Source organism: Oryctolagus cuniculus, chromosome 12, assembly GCF_964237555.1.
Source record: "Oryctolagus cuniculus chromosome 12, mOryCun1.1, whole genome shotgun sequence".
NCBI lineage: Eukaryota > Metazoa > Chordata > Mammalia > Lagomorpha > Leporidae > Oryctolagus > Oryctolagus cuniculus.
Genome location: NC_091443.1, coordinates 42369322 through 42389182, shown reverse-complemented (window position 1 = coordinate 42389182; position 19861 = coordinate 42369322). Strand labels below are relative to the sequence as shown.

The window sequence follows — 19861 nt, the reverse complement described above, 5'->3', positions numbered from 1 at the left end:
AACCTATTCACTGACCTCCCAAACAGTAGGACAGAAAGGGCTGTGATTAACTGGAATCTCAACTACTTGGCTGGATGCCCACCACCAAAATTAACTTGAGTTCTATTTTTCTTTGTCATTTTTTTTAAGATTTATTTATTTGAAAGGCAGAGTTTCACAAAGAGGGACGGAGGGACAATAAGAGAGATCTTCCATCCACTGGTTCACTCCCCAAATGCTGCAATGACTGGGGCTGGGCGGGTCCAAAGCCAGGAGCTGGGAGCTTCTTCTAGGTCTTCCATGTAGGTGCAGGGGCCCAAGGACTTGGTCTATCCTCTACTGATTTCCCAGGCACATTAGCAGGGAGCTGAATATGAAGTGGAGCAGCTGTGAACTTGAACTGGCCCCATATGGGATGGTGGCACTGCAGGCAGCAGCTTTTTTTTTTTAATGTGTTTTCCATGGACTTTTTTTTTAAAACTTTAATGAATTTTTTAACTTTATATTTAATGAATATAAATTTCCAAAGTACAGCTTATGGATTACGATGTCTTCCCTCCCCCCAAAACTTCCCTCTCACCCGCAACCCTCCCCTTTCCTGCTCCCTCTCCCCTTCCATTCACATCAAGATTCAATTTCAATTCTCTTTACGTACAGAAGATCAGTTCAGTATATTAAGTAAAGATTTCAACAGTTTGCACCCACATAGAAACACAAAGTGAAAAATACTGTTAGAGTACTAGTTATAGCATTAAATCACAATGTACAGCACATTAAGGACAGAGATCCTACATGAGGAGTAAGTGTACAGTGACTCCTGTTGTTGACTTTACTGATGCCATAAACAAGGGTGTCAATTTGTAATCTCCCTATGCTCCAGTCATGAGTTTCCAAGGCTATGGAAGCCTTTTGAGTTCACTGACTCTTCTCTTATTTAGACAAGGTCATAGTCAAAGTGGAAGTTCTCTCCTCCCTTCAGAGAAAGGTACCTCCTTCTTTGATGGCCCCGTTCTTTCCACTGGGATCTCACTCACAGAGATCTTTCATTTAGGTCATTTTTTTTTTTTTTTTTTTGCCAGAGTGTCTTGGCTTTCCATGCCTGAAATATTCTCATGGGCTTTTCAGCCACATCCAAATGCCTAAAGGGCTGATTCTGAGGCCAGAGTGCTGTTTAGGACATCTGCCATTCTATGGGTCTGCTGTGTAACCCACTTCCCATGTTGGATCGTTCTCTCCCTTTTTTGTTCTATCGGTTAGTATTTCCAGACACTAGTCTTGGTTATGTGATCTCTTTGATTCTTAGACCTATCATTATGATCAATTGTGAGCGGAAATTGATCACTTGGACTAGTGAGATGGCATTGGTACATGCCACCTTGATGGGATTGAATTGGAATCCCCTGGTATGTTTCTAACTCTACCATTTGGGGCAAGTCAGCTTGAGCATGTCCCAAATTGTACATCTCCTCCCTCTCTTATTCCCACTCTTATTTTTAACAGGGATCACTTTTCAGTAGTGTTTCAATACTTAAGAATAACTGTGTATTAATTACAGAATTAAATCAATAGTATTAAGCTGAACAGACAAAAAAAATACTAAGAGGGATAATGTATTAAGTTGTTCATCAACAGTCAGGGCAATGGCTGATCAAGTCACTGTTTCTCATAGTGTCCATTTCACTTCAGCAGGTTTCCTTTTTGGTGCTCAGTCAGTTATCACCGATCAGGGAGAACATACGATATTTGTCCCTTTGGGACTGGCTTATTTCACTCAGCATGATGGGTTCCAGATTCCTTCATTTTGTTGCAAATGACTGGATTTCATTGTTTTTGACTGCTGTATAGTATTCTATAGAGTACATATCCCATAATTTCTTTATCCAGTCTACTGTTGATTGGCCTTTAGGTTGATTCCAGGTCTTAGCTATTGTGAATTGAGCTGCAATAAACATTAAGGTGCAGACCGCTTTTTTGTTTGCCAATTTAATTTCCTTTGGGTAAATTCCAAGGAGTGGGATGGCTGGGTTGAATGGTAGGGTTATATTCAGGTTTCTGAGGAATCTCCAGACTGACTTCCATAGTGTCTTGACCAGTTTGCATTCCCACCAACAGTGGGTTAGTGTCCTTTTTTCCCCCACATCCTCTCCAGCATCTGTTGTTGGTAGATTTCTGGATGTGAGCCATTCTAACTGGGGTGAGGTGAAACCTCATTGTGGTTTTGATTTGCATTTCCCTGATTGCTAGTGATCTTGAACATTTTTTCATGTGTGCAGGCAGCAGCTTTACCCAGAATACCACAGCGCCAACTCCTGAATTCTATTTTTCTAATGAATTTTAGAAGTACCCTTGTACTTCTCAACCGACATTCAGATACTCATATGTTCTAAATATCTTGACCTTATTTTGTTAGTAGACACTAGGAAGAAACTCAAAATATTGCTTGCCTACAGACTTGACTCTTACCGCCAATTTTATTGGGTCTGAAATGCCCAGCAGGTACTGAGAAAATCTAGAGGGTTCAGGATCAGTGGGAGAAATGGGGATTGAGGGGAAGAAGATGGAGAATAAAAAAAAAATTTCAGGGGTCTTTTACCTTTGAAAAAGATTGTCTTGAAGGATTCGGTACAAGCTTTTACTGTGGAAATCTTGATTATCAAACCAGTAGGGTGAAAGGCTTATTTTCACTTATAGCGAAACTAAAGAAAACAAAACAATACTTTTGGTAATTAACATGTTGAGGATTACTTATTTATTTTTAAGGAGATTTCTGTAATCATTAAGAAATCCTTGCTGGGCTGTCACTGCTGCACAGAACAGCAATGTCGTTTCCCTAGTTTTATTTCAAATGCCAACTCAAGGAGCATTGGAAATAGTATCCTAAGTGGTTAGTGATGCTGTGCTTTCGCGGTTACTTTCCATAATTCCTGGATACGTTTGAGTCGTAGAATCAGACCATCAGAGGGTTTGGGGAGCTAGTGGAGACCAAGTGGGGGCCACTTCCCTATCATTAGTGAGGGTTAAGGGATTTATATGAGTGTGAAGTCGTGAGGTCTTATGGATACGGCGGTTAGAATGCTGGTGAATGAGGAGTTTATGTCATATCGTCTGGGCTGTTGAGGGCTGTGCGTGCCACTGAGCCCATGCCTGGTGATGAATCAGCATTCGTTGCAGGGTTGGGTCAGGGAGAAGAAGCAACTACCCAAAGAAGCTGGTGGGTTGGGGAGCACTGGGCAGAAGAAGTCATAAACGCATCCTGCCTCGTCTTCTAGAGAAGACAGTCGGAGGGGGCGAGGAGTGAAACAGTTTCCTGAACTCCTAGACCTCAAGGAGAAGGACGCTCAAGTGATGCTAGAGCAATGATAGTGAGCTTCATACCACATCAGGAGACGCCAGATCAGAAGAGAGAAAGACGATCATGGGCAGTGTGCTCTGCTGTTGGATTGCTGTGTTGGCAGTTCCCAGAGTACCAGTCGGTACAAGTGTGCTGAAACCCATCAGGCCGCGGGATCTGCTGTGAACCTGCACAGGGGAAAGGCAGTGTTGGTCCGTTTGGGAAACTTAGCCACTCACTGGAAACGGTTTTTTTCCCCTGATGCCCTCAGGATAGCTGCTGCGAGTTAAAGGATGTTCTCCAGGTTTCTGGGATGGGAAAGGGTGAGTCTTCCTCTCCTGCGTGGTCGAGGCACCCCAGCGTGATGGATGCGGGGAACCCCAGGCTCAGAGGCGTGACGAATACGGCCAGCTCACGATGCTGCCATCGCCTCACAAGTCACTGTGATACTCGGTGTTTGCGGTTCCCTGACTGGGAGCCTGAGGATGATAATGCCACTCACCTCGAATCGCTTGAGGATTCAGCTTGGTGACACCTGGAGCACCGCACGGCCAGCGGTGTTCAGCGTGTAGTAAGTACTCAGTAATGTGAATGTTGTTGCTAAGAAGTAGGAGCTGAGAGAGGTATGTGATTGGTCAGAAAACTAAGAGGTGTGAGTGATACACGTTTGTATCCTTGACAGAACTGAAAGCTGTCTGAAGCCTCGTGTTCGGAAGAAACCTTAACTCACAAGGAAAATTGATGAGATGAGACTATTTCAAAGCAGAAGAGTTAAGAGGGCACAATGCTGTCTTTTAAACAGATTTTACAATCTAGCGCAATACAAGGAAGGTGCTAAACGACATAATTAATTGTGGAAAGGAAGAGAAGATTACTAAGAGCAGCGGTGAGTTGGGTAAGATAGAGAAGGAAAGTTACGACTGCCTTTCAGGGCCCGTGGCAAGGAAAATGCCTTAGGAACAAAATAAAGTAAATTTGTAATAGAATTAGTTCAAAGGCTAAAGAACTCCTATAGGAAAACGTTGATCAGATGAAGAGGAAAGACACAGTGCTTACAGGCTGGAGAAAAAGGAATATGTGGTTTCTTGTACTGAAATTTTGGCTTCTTGAGAGCAGGCCCTTTATCTCCTGACATCTCGGTGCCCAGCTCTGTGCTGGGCGTGTAATGGACACTTAACAAGTCTTTAATGATTTCATGAATGAGCCAATTTAATGGACTAATTAATGTAATGAATTAAGAAATTAAGTTTATTAAATAATTATGAGCACTACAAGGAACTAGGTCATTTATAAAATAGGTTTTAACTTAAGGATGAAGAAACAGGGTTATGGGTCATAGAAAAGAGTGGAACTTATCTTCAGGGAATAGAATTCGAAAATTCAATTGTCAAAATAATGGGAGAGATTTTCTCAAATATTTGGATAAAATGGGGAAAAAGGGAGAATGTGGGTTTTTTGTTTTCCTTTTTTTAATAGTTCTATTCTGTACAGAGGTGTAAGGGCTGAGAGACAGAAATGATGGACAGACAGGTCAAAGTGTCATCAGTCTGTGAGGAAACAGTTTTTGAGTATGGATGTTACCACCTCTGAACATGATAGTTGAATATTTTGTGAAATCCTTGAAGTTCATCAGCACAGTAATTCTTAAATTTAAAAATGTTTTTAAATTATTTCAGTTGTTTTCTGTTTCATGCACAGTAGTCCCTGGACATGTTCAAAAGCAGGGTATAAGATATTTGGGGGGCTGGGTGCAGGTGTTTGGCATAGCAGTTAAGATGCTGCTTGGTTTGCTCTTCTCTCATGTTGGAGTGCCTGGATTTGAGTCCCAGCTCCCCTCTTAGTTCCAGATTCAAGCTAATGCACATCTTGGGGGTAGCAGGTGGTGGCTTAACTGCTTCGATCCCTGCCAACCAGGCGAGAGGCTGGATTGAGTGCCTGGCTCGTAGCTTCAACCTGGCCCACCCTTTGCTACTGCAGGCATTTGAGGAGTGAACCAGTGATAGAGATCTCTCTGTCTCTCTGCCTTTCAAACAAAATAAATAAAAATTAAAGTAGGTGTAGGAAGATATGGCAACAATATGGGGTAGGAGTTAGAGGAAACAAATTCTTAAATTATGGCTAGTGGTAAAGAGGGTCACAAACTACTTAATTACTTAAGGAAAAATATTAATGCATTTGAGAGTTTGTTTAATATATTGTTGATTAAAAATAATTAAAGAGCATGAAGAACTTTCTTAGGTAACATGATCCATTAAGATTGGGCTGTTGCCCAACTGCTCAGTAGCACAGTGAACACACATGGTATCTGAGGTTGCTAGTGTATTAGAAGATGATAAAAGACACAAAGAGTCACCATTTAGCCTTGTGGTGCATGCATGGACAGTGGTGTCTCTGAGAAATTAACAGGTGATTGTAATAACCCTGTAGACTGTTAGTTTTGAGACTAAAGTCATCCAGTAGATATACCATTGTCAAGATGCAAAAATGAGTGGAAACTTTTTCAATTTTATATTTTTCTTACTATTTTTTCTTAAGTCTTTGATAGCAATCGCTGGTTATCTACTTGTAAGTGACAGGAGAGGGCAAAGAAAGACTAAACAATAAATGGTACATAGCATACCTTCCTGTATTCATTCGAGTGTCTGCTATGCAGTGGATAGAGCCTACCATAGAACACAATGATGGGGCCAGTGCTGTGGCACACTAGGCTAATCCTCTGCCTGCGGCGCTGGCATCCCATGTGGGCACCAGTTCTAGTCCCAGTTGTTCCTCTTCCATTTGGCTCTCTGCTGTGGCCTGGGGAAGCAGTGGAGGATAGCCCAAGTCCTTGGGCCCCTGTACCCACATCGGGGACCAGGAAGAGGCACCTGGCTCCTGGCTTCAGATTGGCGCAGCTCTGTCCCTGTAGCCATTTGGGGAGTGAACCAATGGAAGGAAGACCTTTCTCTCTCTCTCTCTCTCATTGTCTGTAATTCTACCTGTCAAATAAGTAAATAAAAATCTAAAAAAAAAAAAAAAAACCCACAATGAACAATGAACGTGCCTCCTGTCTGCTGCATGTGTTTCTAGCAGTTGTCATAGAGCTTTCCTGTACTGAAAATTTCCCAGAGATGTTGAAAATGGAGATCCTTAATCATTACACAGACATGGTCTCTACTAGCTGTGTGGTGAGTTGGGCAGGTAGGACAGATGTCTAACCCAAAGGGTTGGAGGAGGGAAGCCAACCACAGAGGAATTTGTGAGCACAAGGGGCATTAACATGGTCAGATGATGGATGAGACGGTCTTGGCTAGACTGACAGGGTTTGGTGAATTAGGGAAGGATGGCAGGCTGTTTTTGACCACAGAATACAGGTGTAAAGACTGTGACAAGTCCTGCTATCACTCCACCTATCAGGTTCTCCTCGCTTGATACTGGAACAGAGTCCAGCCAGCATGTGTTTAGTGTCACTAAAAATGAAGCTTGGGGCTGATGTGGTACAGTGGATAATGTTGCCACTTGAGACACCAATATCCAATATCAGAATGCCGGTTTGTCTAGGCTGCTTCTGATCTAGCTTCCTGCTAATGCACCTGGGAAAGCAACACATGGTGGACCAAGTGCTTGTGTTCCTACCACCCATACAGGGACCTGGATGGAGTTCCTGACTCCTGGCTTCAGCCTGGCCCAGCCATGGCTGTTCCATCTATTTGGGGAGTGAATCAGAGGATGGAAGATTGACCTCTCTCCTACTCTCTGCCTTTTGAATAAACAAATGTAAATATTTAAATATATAAATAAAAGGATGAAGCTTGTTCCTGAACCCACAGAATCTCATGACTGAGAATATGTACCTAAATATGATTTAAACCATTTGAATTTGTGAAATGCTTGTTGGTTACAAAAAGGCATGTGACACCTATGATCTGTAAGGCAATAAAATAGAAATATACTTCAAAACATTTGTGGAAAAGAATTAAAAGTATGAGCTCATTTTAGTGACCCAAACAGAAATCCACACATAGTTTTCATAATATACATTTTTCCTTACAATCTGAAAAACATTTTTATGCCTCAGAAGGTTTCCTGGCATCCTAATGTTTAATTGTTACCTTATTTTTCCATGGACTTTTTGAAGTACTGTCATATATTTCTGACTTCATCAACTAACTTTTACCACTAGAACCTTAGTGATACTGTAGGAACTATAAGGATTTTGCCTTGATTCACTCCCATTCTCCACTCTCCCCTATGATAAATAGGCATTTTTTTATTTATTGATCCTTGTGTTTTTAAACTCTGAGGAACTAATTCAAGGCAGATTATTTTGAATTTCCTCTATAAATGTCATGACCCTTGTGAGTGACAGTTTGGTTTTCTCTTCCTTGCATTGCTTCTGATGTGAAATGTGATTCTTTAGACAGTCCCCAATATTTGCTATTGTTTTTCTTGTTTTATTGGGGTTTGTCTGATGAAAGACCTCCCTTTTTTATTTTGAGCATGCTAAGAAAACTAGGTTTTTCAGTTATGAATTTGTGTGGACCGTGATCGAGCACTTGATGTGCTTGCAATGATGATACCTGTTGTTGCTTGATGTCCAGCTCACCTCTTGCCGGTGCCATCCATGGCCTTTGCAGTCTCCCTGGCTTTCTTGATTCTGTCCTTGCATTCATTTGGCTGTTTCCTAGAGGTCCTTGCAACTTTAAGTTCGGTGTGTGTATGTATAATTCGAGGAATCCTAAGTCACACCGAAGCCCATTGTCGTGCCACCAAGATGGGTTGTGATAGGTAAAAAGATTTTGTACACTTTAGCTGGCTTTTCCTGAATTTCTATCTTGGGTGCCTTTCCAGGGTGAGGGACATCTGGGCTCACTTGTTTTGTCTCAGCTAACCGGCTGAGATAGTTACTGTGTTGTTCATGATGGTGGCCAGTCCCCAGCCAGCCAGAAGGAGAATTTATCTTGGAAAAGGAAGGCCACTAGATACTTTGCGTGATATAATAATATATAAAAGATTAATTTCGACTGTAAGGGAATATACAATCATAATTTTCAAAGATTAAAATGTTACTTTAAAAGGGGGTGGATGCAGCCTGTTGAAATCCTTGCTTAGTATATACTAAGTTGATCTTTAGTATATGAAGGTAATTGAAAATGAAACTCGATGAAGGGCGGGATGGGAGAGGGAGTGGGAGAGGGGAGGGCCACGGGAGGGAGGGAGGTTGGGGATGGGGAGCCACAACAATACAAAAGTTGCACTTTGTAAATTCACATTTATTAAATAAAAAAAACTATATAACAAACAAAAAGAAAAAGAAAAAAAGAACTTAATACTTTACCCTTTTTTTTATGTATTTTATGTATTTTTTTAGTATTTTTTATGTTCTACTTAAAACTATTGAACTCTGTAATTAATAGACAATTACTCTTAGGTGTTTAATTAATGCTATAACTAGTACTCAAATAGTATTTTACACTTTGTTTTTGTGTGGGTGCAAACTGTTGAAATCTTTACTTACTATATGCTAAATTGATCTTCAGTATATAAAGAGAATTGAAAATGAATCTTGATGTGAATGGAAGGGGAGAGGGAGTGGGAGAGGGGAGTGTTGTGGGTGGGAGGGAAGTTATGGGGGGGGGAAGTTATTGTAATCCATAAGCTGTACTTTGGAAATTTATGTTCATTAAATAAAATAAAATATAAATAAAAGGGGTGGAGCAATGCATTTCCATCTGCTAGTTCAACCTTGAAATATCCTTCAGAGGCGGGAGATAGGAACTCAGGCTCAGTGCCCTTCCTGGACGGCAGGAACCTGACTGCCTGAGCCATCACTGCTGTTTCCCAGGGTTCCCTTTAGCAGGAAGCTGGAGTCGGGAGACAGAACACAGGCACTCTGATGTGGAATGTGAGCATCCTGACTGGTATTTTAACCAGTAGGCAAAATGCCCGTCAAAAATCTTTTAAAGAGGCCAGCGCTGCGGCTCACTAGGCTAATCCTCCGCCTAGCGGCGCCGGCACACCGGGTTCTAGTCCCGGTCGGGGCGCCGGATTCTGTCCCGGTTGCCCCTCTTCCAGGCCAGCCCTCTGCTGTGGCCAGGGAGTACAGTGGAGGATGGCCCAGGTGCTTGGGCCCTGCACCCCATGGGAGACCAGGAAAAGCACCTGGCTCCTGGCTCCTGCCATCGGATCAGCGCGGTGCGCCGGCTGCAGCGGCCATTGGAGGGTGAACCAACGGCAAAGGAAGACCTTTCTCTCTGTCTCTCTCTCTTACTGTCCACTCTGCCTGTCAAAAAAAAAAAAAAATCTTTTAAAGATACAATTGGCTTAAAAAAAAAAAAAACTCTTGAACAAAAGTTCGAAAGTTGATATATTGTATTCACAGTGTGATGAAGTGACAGATTTTACTGTCTGCCTTTAGCCTGACTCCCTAATGGTGTATAACATGCAGTCTTGTCACTTTTAATTTTGTATGTTACTTTTTTTCACATGTGGCATGGAAGTGCTACTGTTTGTTCAAGAAGCCTGTGTGTTACATTTTTGTGGGAAAGCAATTATAACTGATAAAACTAGTAGAAGTATATATAATGGACTTAATGACGTTTATTTAAGGGTAAATTGCTTTTTTAAGGATATGACTGACCATAAGGGAGGATTTCTTTTACTGCTTTTTAAGATGAAATAATTTCCTGTTGAACTGATTGGCCTCTGAAGCCTCTCATAGCAACTTAAGATACCCTCTTGTCGAATCTCATTTTCAGGCTGAGAGTCACACACTATCTCAGCAGTCGTAAAACTATCCTTACTGAGTTTGCCAATGCAAGTGAAGATGCTGAAAAGGTGGATGAAGGAGGGCCGGCGCCGCGGCTCACTAGGCTAATCCTCCGCCTAGCGGCGCCGGCACACCGGGTTCTAGTCCCGGTCGGGGCGCCGGATTCTGTCCCGGTTGCCCCTCTTCCAGGCCAGCCCTCTGCTGTGGCCCGGGAGTGCAGTGGAGGATGGCCCAGGTGCTTGGGCCCTGCACCCCATGGGAGACCAGGAAAAGCACCTGGTTCCTGGCTCCTGCCATCGGATCAGCGCGGTGCGCCGGCCGCAGCGCGCCGGCCGCGGCGGCCATTGGAGGGTGAACCAACGGCAAAAGGAAGACCTTTCTCTCTGTCTCTCTCTCTCTCACTGTCCACTCTGCCTGTCAAAAAAAAAAAAAAAAAAAAAAGGTGGATGAAGGAGAAAAAGCAATAGTCTTTGAACTGCAAAATTATTTTCCCTTTGCCTTCATGTAAAATAAATACATGAGTGCATAAATTAACAATAATTAAATTAAGGATGCTGTAGGCTTAAAAAATCATTGGTATTTCTTTTGCATCTGAGATTGCTTGGAAAGCAATTAAACTTCATGGAAGTATCTTCATTTTTATTTTGTAATGCCTTTGTGTTTCTTGGAATCTTGATGTATTTGTGCAAGAAAAGAGTTTTACAACAAGTGAAAAGGGGCATGCAATTATTGTTTCATCCTTTTTAAGGAAAAGTCAACTTTTCTTTCAATTTTGAAAAGAACATTTTGAATTGGTACAGATTTTCCTTGTATTGTTTGTATTATTCGAATTCTTCATTTCCCAACCAGTTCAATGGAGAGCTAGAACCTCCGTGTCAGTAAATCTCATTCCTCATATCCACCCTGTGCACAGCCGCTGTTCCTTCCAGAAATTCCTATAGAAGAAGCGTGCTTCACAATTCGAAGCTTGTGTTGTAAGCAACCTTGAACAATTCGTCCAGTGCAGCCTTTCACCTTCAGAAAGGACAGCTAAAGCCTTCCCAGGAGACGGGTATTTACTCTGCTCTTAAAGAAGTCCAGAGAAGTTTCAAACCAGAGCAAGGTCAGTGTGTGCCCACCGCACAGATGAGCCTTATTATCTGGCCCAAATCCCTCCCGTTAGACTTCCCTTGTTGTCCTCTTTGTTCCTCGGTGCACATCGGAGCCAGTCTCAATACCAGGTTCCGTGGGAGTTGAGAGAGCACAAAGGCACTTATTCCCTCAAGGAAAAACTAGTTTTCCATTCTCTTCTGTGTGACAGTGTTTTATACGCTGAAGGATGTAATTAGGTCATCTCATTGTAATTAGGTCACTTTGTCTTCTAGGCTAAATGATCTTAGTTTTATCACAGATCTATTGACAATCCCTTGAACATGTGGCTTCAGTGACCCCTGTGACGTTCTTTGTGTCCTCTAGCTCCTTTTCAAATAGTGCGACCAGTTATACCCAGCCATATGTTCATCTGACTTCTAACTGGGGTAGCTATTAACTTCCAGAAGTTAAGCAGATTCTTATGAGTTATCTCGAATTAAAAAAAAAAGTTGAATCTGTTTCTGTTTTACATTTATATATAATATATATATTTAGTATAAGTGATACATTTCAAGATTTATGTATCTCTGTAATCAGATACCTTTTTCGAGAGAAACAGCTATAAATCTGTAGTCATCTAATAATCACAATAATCATAGTAGAAAATATGGCTGACTCATCCCAGAAAAACATCTGTGGCTTAGCGGTAAGGCCAGGGTGTCAGAAATTATCCAGCAGAGAAAGTGGGACAAGGCATATTGAGAGCTGTCTTCTTAGGGAGATTGTGATTGGATGTGAGTGCTGGGATCGAGATGTGTTGGGAAGCAGAGCTGCACACACAAATCGCAAAGAGCTGGCCTGAGGAACTCAAACCACAAGCGAGAAGGAGCCATTAAAGAGTTATAAGTGGTTTCTGTCTTACTTTAGACTGTGAACAACGTGGCAGCCAGGTGTGAGGCTTGGGAGAAAGGAAGGAGTGAGGGAGATGGATAAGCAAGTTACCTTGATAGTCCAGGTAGCTTTAGGTAAAGACCTTGGGTAACTGGGGGTGAAGCGGGGAGTGTGGATTCTAAAGATTTTGTGGCCAATTTGAGATAAGCAACAAAAGAAGTGGAGGTCGAGAAGACCTCTGATCTTGGCAGCTTGGGTGCAGTAGTTTAGCGAAGCAAAGGCAAGGGTGCAGTGAGAAGGGGATGGCTCCTAGATGGCTGTAGATATCTGAATTGCCTGTGTATTTGTAGGGAGAGACTCGAAGCGTCAGTAAGGAGCTCAGGAGAGAGCCGGGAGCTGGAAGTGGAGACTGGCCCTTGAAACCCTCAAGGGCCCCATGGAGGGGGAAGATGGGAGTGCAGATGGAACCCTCAGGAATAAGAAATGGTGAGAAGGGGCGCCAGGCCAAGGGGCTGAACAGAGCAGCTCACGTAGGAGAGACCAAAGTGGATATGAGGCACAGTACAGCTGGTTGTCAGTGGTGTGTGTGATGTAGGACTGCTGGCTGCCAGGAGGCTGGAAACCTTCCTTAGGGCAGTTACAGGGAAGTAGCAGTGTCAGTCAGGTGGTGGTGGCATTAGGAACAGATGGGGTCAACGCCTTGGCTCACTAGGCTAATCCTCCGCCTGCGGTGCTGGCATACCAGGTTCTATTCCCGGTTGGGGTGCCGGATTCTGTCCAGGTTGCCCCTCTTCCAGGCCAGCTCTCTGCTGTGGCCTGGGAGTGCAGTGGAGGATGGCCCAAGTGTTTGGGCCCTGCATCCGCATGGGAGACCAGGAGAAGCACCTGGCTCCTGCCATCAGATCAGCGTGGTGCACCAGCCGTGGTGGCCATTGGAGGGTGAACCAATAGCAAAGGAAGACCTTTCTCTCTGTCTCTCTCTCTCACTGTCCACTCTGCCTGTCAAAAAAAAGAAAAAAAAAAAAGGAACAGATGGGGACGGGGATATCACCAGCATTTACGTGTAGCTTCGGCTACAAGCACTTTTAGTAGGTCCTTCCTGGCATTTCTGACATTGAATACTATGTATATTATCCAAATTGTACAACTAATAAGTCATAAAGCCCCCAAATTCAATTACTTGGTCACTCTTACTTTTAAATTAGTAATTTTATGAGTGTAGGAAGTTAAGTCAATGGAACATTGTTCTCAATGGATAAATAATGTATGTATGGCTTATGAAATAAGCTTATTGAAACTTTCTGTCCGTATTCTTTGTAGTAGAATAAAAATCCCCATTCCAGTTAACTCCAGTTAAATCATGAAATTGACAGCAATATAGCAGCAACCCCCAAAACATTTAATAAGGGGTATTAGAGGCATCAGGAATAAAAATGGCTTGTGATGCAGGCAAGTATGTACACATATGTATACCACTACATACACAAGGTCAACCTACCTTAAGGCAAGCATAGAACTTGGAAGGATTTAGGTATTATGTAAGACACACAACTTGTGCTAACATATTTTACGGAAGAGAGGTTAGCAAAGTCTCCTCCCTTGTAAGTGAGCAGCATTGAGTCCTTGGGACCAGTCAGAATTTGGCAGTGTTCTGTTCATAAAGGCACTTATAAAGCCAGCTATGATAATGTGACAGCCCAACTGTAGTAATAGGTATGTAATAAATGCCTTAAGTGCCAGTCAATGGCTAAGAATAAAATAATTAATAGTAAATAGTAAAATAATGTTATGTCCATATTGTAAGTGATAGAGAATAATATACCCTTTGTGAAAATGTCAATGGTTTGTAGAAGAGGGGTGAGGAATGAGAATTTTAATAAGAATATGCAAATAACAGAAGTACAAACTTTTGTGAGGATGTGGTTCCTGTTCTGGGTGCCTTTCCCCTAGAGATTGCCAGCTCTCGAGCTGCAGGTAGGAAGTTGTGTATTAGGTAGCGGCGTTCAGGTCCTTACGGGAATGTATAGACATAATTTCCGACTGCAAGTTAAATAAATGAAGTTGTTTCTGAGGGTCTGGTTCATGGTGAAGATTGCTTTGTATATGAACACGTGAGGGATCCCTTCTTTGGAAAATTCATTAATAATGTTAAAGTGCATTTTCTTCTACCTCTAAAATGCAAATTGACTGTTGTTTAGAATTTGACAAGTGAATTTTTTTTTTCTCAGTCATTAATTATTTTAGGGCTTTTTAGCCAGTTGTCTTCTTTAGGTTTAGGATGGACACTTGAACTTTGTGTCTCCCTCTTTCTCCCTCTCATATTGATGAGATTCCAGTCATGTTTTAGTTTGTGACACAGCACAGAGCTTTGAAATGGCCTCTTTATGAATGCGCTTGCTACTGTTCCCATTCTCATTTCCCTTGGTCTCAGCATGGCTTTTGACACTGTCAACTGTACTATCATGTAAGAGTGCTGGAGGGAATTTCCCACCTTAAACATACAATCTTGCATCAAAATGATGCTTGAAAAGCACAGTTTTTAGGCAAATATTGTATCTAAAAGGTTTTGTTCAAGAACAGGGCAAATTCTATTTGGATAGAACGATAGCTTATATCATTTTTTAATTAATTAATTTGAGAGGCAGAGAGACAAATAGGGAGCTCTCATCTGCTGGTTCATGTATCAGATGCCCACTATGGCCAGCACTGAGTCAGGTCCTAAACCTGAAGTCTTCAACATAGGTAACCTGTGGCGCTCAATCACTTGAGCCATCACCACTGCCTCCTAGGGTCTGCGCTAGCAAAAAGCTGAAGTTTCGAATCGGAGCCAGGAATCAAACTAGGTGCTCTGATAAGGAATGAGAGCATGTTGACCACTAGGTTAAATACCTGCTCAGACGTCTGATTATTTTTAACTTGGATTTGGGAATGTTTTCCAGTCATGCCAGCAGCTAGGAGCTGCTTTTAAGACATTGGTTCTCTGGTGGTTTGATGTATTCCTGTATTTATGGGTCTCACTGAGGTGGGCAAGCAGATGAACTAATGGAACTTGTTCTGAACCAGAATTTACCTGTCACTGTGAAACTGAGTTACTGGTATGAAAGGAGTTATTTCTAAACAAAACTGCTCCTGTTATCTGTTAGATTTTAGCATGGATAATGTCATTTCTGAGCTAGATAACTCTGTCCTAGTGGAGATGTAAGAGGCTGAATTTTTCCTCATGATTCACTAGTTCAGCAGAGGGCATTCATAGGTAAATGCTGGCTTGGAGCACTAGCAGAGCCCTGCCTTTAATTTCAATATTACTAAGTCAGTACAGCTCTTGGTGGAGGATTATTGAGGATTATTGATTATAAAGCTCCTGCTAGCTTTTGTCCTTTAAATGTCCATCCTTTGCATATTATGTTAAGTATACTAGTAAGACTTAAAAGTGTCATTTGAAACATACAACCATTCATTGTATGACATCAAAGTTTGAAGCTGATTTTCAGTTGTTGGTGTGTGCCACAGTGGTTCTTCCCAGAGCCCTTTTCTAAGCCCCAGACATTCCTAGAGTTCTAGGGAAATCTATCAGTGAAGGCACTCACTCTCAGACTGGATTTGGGTGTCTGATTATTGCTCTTCCAGCAAACTTGGAGATGGTGGAAGCGAATCTGGTGAGTCGGGGATCCTGAGTAGATTTCCTGATTTAATTTTGAAATCTCTTCCTTCTTGGCCACCATACTCTTTGCAATCCATCACTACAAGTTTCAGTCAGAAAGCTACACGTTGTCAGAAATGGTGAAGAGTTTTTTTTTTTTTTTAATTAAAAATAACATACATGGGGCCAGTGCTGTGGAGCAGCATAAAAAGCCCCACCTGTGATGCTGGCTTTCCATATGATCTCTGGTTCAAGTCCCGGCTGTTCCACTTAGGATTGAACTCTCTGCTAATGCATCTGGGAAAGCCGGTGGATGATGGCCCAACTGCTTGGGCCCTGACACCTATGTGAGAGACCCAGCTGGAGTTCCAGGTTCCTGGCTTCGGCTTGACCTAGCCCTGGCTGTTGTGGCCATTTGGGCACTGAACCAGCGGATGCAAGATCTTTCTCTCCCTCTTTGTCTCCCTCTCTCTCTCTGTAACTCTGCCTTTTGAGTACATAAATAAATTTTTAAAGAAAAAATAGTCTGTGCATTTTACCATACTATTTTAAGTTCATTAAGTTCATTTCTCTGGAAAAATTGTATATTTCTTTATTGTGACAAAAGTTCAATATTTTATTAAGAAATACATTGAAAAACCTGTCCAGTTTTGGAGATTCTGATTATGAAAAGCAAATGTGATTACCTTGGATTCAGGTCATGGATAACAAATAGAGCACTCTAAATTTTTCAGAGGGAAGGCAAAAAAAGTCTGAGAAATTTCCATTTAGACTTTTTTAGATTTTTGAAGAAGAAAAAAACCAAAAGAAACTTAATAAAATATTGCTCTTAGAGTGGGTTGGGGTTCAATAACTGAAGTGAAATAGCAGGACCAGGTCCCACAGCTAGGGCTCCACTGCCAAGAACTCTTTGCAAACCCATTGCCTTTGGCTTAGAACAGAAGTGGAGGGTGCTTTTCCAGTGAAATGGACCTGATATAATTGGAATGGATCCAACAAGGTTTTTCACTAGACACAATATGTTGTCTCGTGACATTAAGATAGCACAAGTAGACATGGTATAAGTGGATCTGAGAGCTGTGACCATTCATGTGCAATAACTACCTTTTTAGAAGGAAAAGTTCCTTGGCTCTGAAAAGACAAAGCTAAAACGATGTCCATATTAAGTTGACTATAAAACCTTCAACACAATGGTAATAAAAGCTATGCTTGGCTGTATGTAGTTCCCTGAAATTTGTGCTTGTAGAGGGATAATGGTAACTTAATTTTTAAAAAATGTATTTCTTTATCTGAGGCAGGGAGCGAGAGAAGGAAATCAAGGAAAGAAGACACACCTACCATCAGGGCTAGGCTGAAGCCGGGGCTGAGGCCAAAGCTGGGAGCAGGAACTCAATGCAGGCCGGACGCATGGATGGCAGGCACCCACGTGCTTCAGTCATCGCTGCTGCTTCCCATTGCCTGTGTGAGCAGTAAGCTCCAGTCAGGAACTAAAGCCAAGGGCTGAATTCAGGAACTCCGATGTAAGACCTGGTGTCCTAACTGTTGTCTTAACTGCTGACTAAAATGCCTACCTTGGCAATTGTATTTTATTTACTATCTTCAGCTACTTTCTTGAAATAAGGTGCTAGGAATCACATTTGACAGATGAGAAACTGAGCCTTGGGGATGGTGAGGCTAACCCAAGTTGTCATCACCCGGCAATAGCAGACCTGGAATTGGACACCACATTGGCCTTATTTCAATGTCTGGACTATGTGACTTGCTTTTTCTAGTTGACACATGGCCTTCACGTTTCAGGTATTTCCTGATAAAAAGGCCCTTGCAAGGTTGACTTCTTAGCAGCAATTGCTGCTGTAGCTATGGTAGGCTTTGCATTTGAGACTGTTCCCTTTGTGTACCTGGTACAGAAAGGACAGGCACAGGAAACTGTTGGTAGACCCTGCTCTTGCCTGATTTGTGGAAGGAGGCAGTTTCAATTCATGCTGTCTCAGAAGTTTGTTGTAATATGCTCCCAAAGAAGGGGGCTTAAATCCAAGAAATAATTCTTTATTTACATTTCTTCATGGCCATTGATTAAACTGAATGAATATGCCAAAACCTCTTGGCTTTTTCTGTTCTCTTGAAAAATTCTGAAGTAAAAGGACCTCAATATAATCATTAAAAAATGGAGCAAGGTGTTAAATTTTCTGAAGAATTAGTATTTACTAGAAAAATTCAAGAAGAAATTGAACTGTATAATTGCTTAAGTAGCATTTTATATATAAAATGTGGGCTGAAATAAGACATAGTTGAACTAAGACATTGATAAAATGCAAATTTTTATTGACTAAGGATGAGTAGTTGGATTATTATAGTGAAAATCTCAATCAAGGCATCTCATATATTTAAGACTTAAATGTGACTTTGATATAACCCCTGGCAATATTAGAGACAAAAATGAATCATTACATGTTATCTTATTACCAAAGAAATTTTGCTTGATTCACCATCAATCTAGATTATTATTTGCTCTTAAACCATCCACAGTATTTATAATGTGTCTTTTGGATTATAAAAGATCATTTTAATTGGTGCTATTTAAAATGAAGTGCAAATTTCAAAGTCAGTATGTATGTGAGTACAAATGGGTACATACACACATATCAGTGTTTTTCTGTTTGAACCTTTAGCTAATATCAAAATTAGTGGGAAATTGCAACATTAATGAAGAAAGCCTAAATCATGTTATACAGAAGAATTAGGCCAGAATTTATAATAATGTCAATAATTACTAGAGCTAATTTAAATTATCAATAATGGTCACATACCACTGCCGTATTAGTGCACTACCATATTAGTGTGCAAACTGTATGTTTACAATTCTCATTAGCTGACAACTATAATTTGAATCTCAAGATCAAAAAAATCTTCATCTAGATTTAAGTATAGAAGTATATTAGTGATTCTCAGTAGGTTTCAGGAAGAGTAGAGTGGGGATACAACTATAAACAGAATCACTTGCTAAGTGTTTTTTTTTTTTTTTTAAAGTTCTGCTTTTCCAAAAGAACAGGGGTTATGGAATATTTCTCTCATCCTTCTCATTGAGAACTGGACCTAATTCATCACTTTTTTTGGATGGGAGTTTGTTGCTGTGGATTCGTTTCTGAGAGCAGGAGCTGGTGGGGGCAAGAGGCGCAGGGTCACTACACAGACCCCAGGAGTCGGGTGAAAGTGGGCCAGAGGCGAGCAGCCCGCAGACTCATTTATTTCAGTTGGCACAGCAGCTTATGTAGCTGAGGCAGCCAATCTGGTCAAGGGGCGGTTTATGCCCTAACCAATCACAGCCTGTTGCCAGGCAAGCTCCATTGCCAGGTGGGTTTCGAAGCCATTCCTGAGTAACTGACGCTCGCTTGCCAGTGGCCATCTTGGCATGGCCTTCTCATTCCACTGGAGTTTGTTATACATTTAGAGTCTTGTTAATCAGTGAACAAGACTGACATGTTTTAATCATCTTTTTCCTTATCAGTTGGCTTACTACATGACAAATAAAAAATGTCATATAGTAATGATTTCTTGAATACACATAATGCTATACATAAAGGCTGAGAATAAAAGTGCTTCATGGGATTAGGATAATTGAACACTGGGTCAGAAAGAAGTGCTAAAAAGAGTCATTTGTCTGAAGAAGTAAGAATGGGAATGGAAAGTAAGTATCCATGCTGCAGTAGTATGCTCAAACTGCTGCATTTTCTCTCTGGTCAGACAGGTGGAAAGTGTCTATGCATTTATGTATCAATACAGGCTTGCAAGAATTCTCCCATCAATCCCAAATCTAGGGAAGCAAAATGGGGGCTGCAGAAGGGAGAATTAAATGGGATTCTGAGAATCATATAGTGTGTACTTCAAGTTTAAATGAAAGTACTGATATGTCTGGAAATTTACCTGAAATGCATCATAAAAATTAACTGGAAGGCTTCTTTGAACTGTGAGGTCATGTGCTACTTGACAAACAAGAGGGAACCTGACTTGAAGGCTCCTGAGTGGTATTTTCTTAGACTGTAGTCTGACTTGGAAAGGGAAGAAAAAGGCAGAAGAGGGAACTGGGTGCATGATGAAATGCTTCTTTGTAGTAAAAGTCCCTTATGGAGGAAACAGTCCATTTGTGTAGAGAATCTTAAACTGAGGTATAGTTCCAAAAATGTCCCAGTGACAGATTTTTTTT

General features: G+C 41.5%; 1 protein-coding gene and 1 long non-coding RNA gene across 11 annotated transcripts in view; both read left to right on the top strand.

The window, feature by feature from the left end:
• The window catches only part of NPAS3 (neuronal PAS domain protein 3), a 927347-nt gene that overhangs the window by 183740 nt on the left and 723746 nt on the right, over window positions 1-19861 (top strand). The window lies entirely within an intron of this gene.
• Window positions 8936-18085, top strand: LOC138844635 (uncharacterized). The gene is made up of 2 exons (XR_011380767.1): window positions 8936-10126; window positions 10501-18085. It is a non-coding gene; the product is annotated as an uncharacterized lncRNA (long non-coding RNA).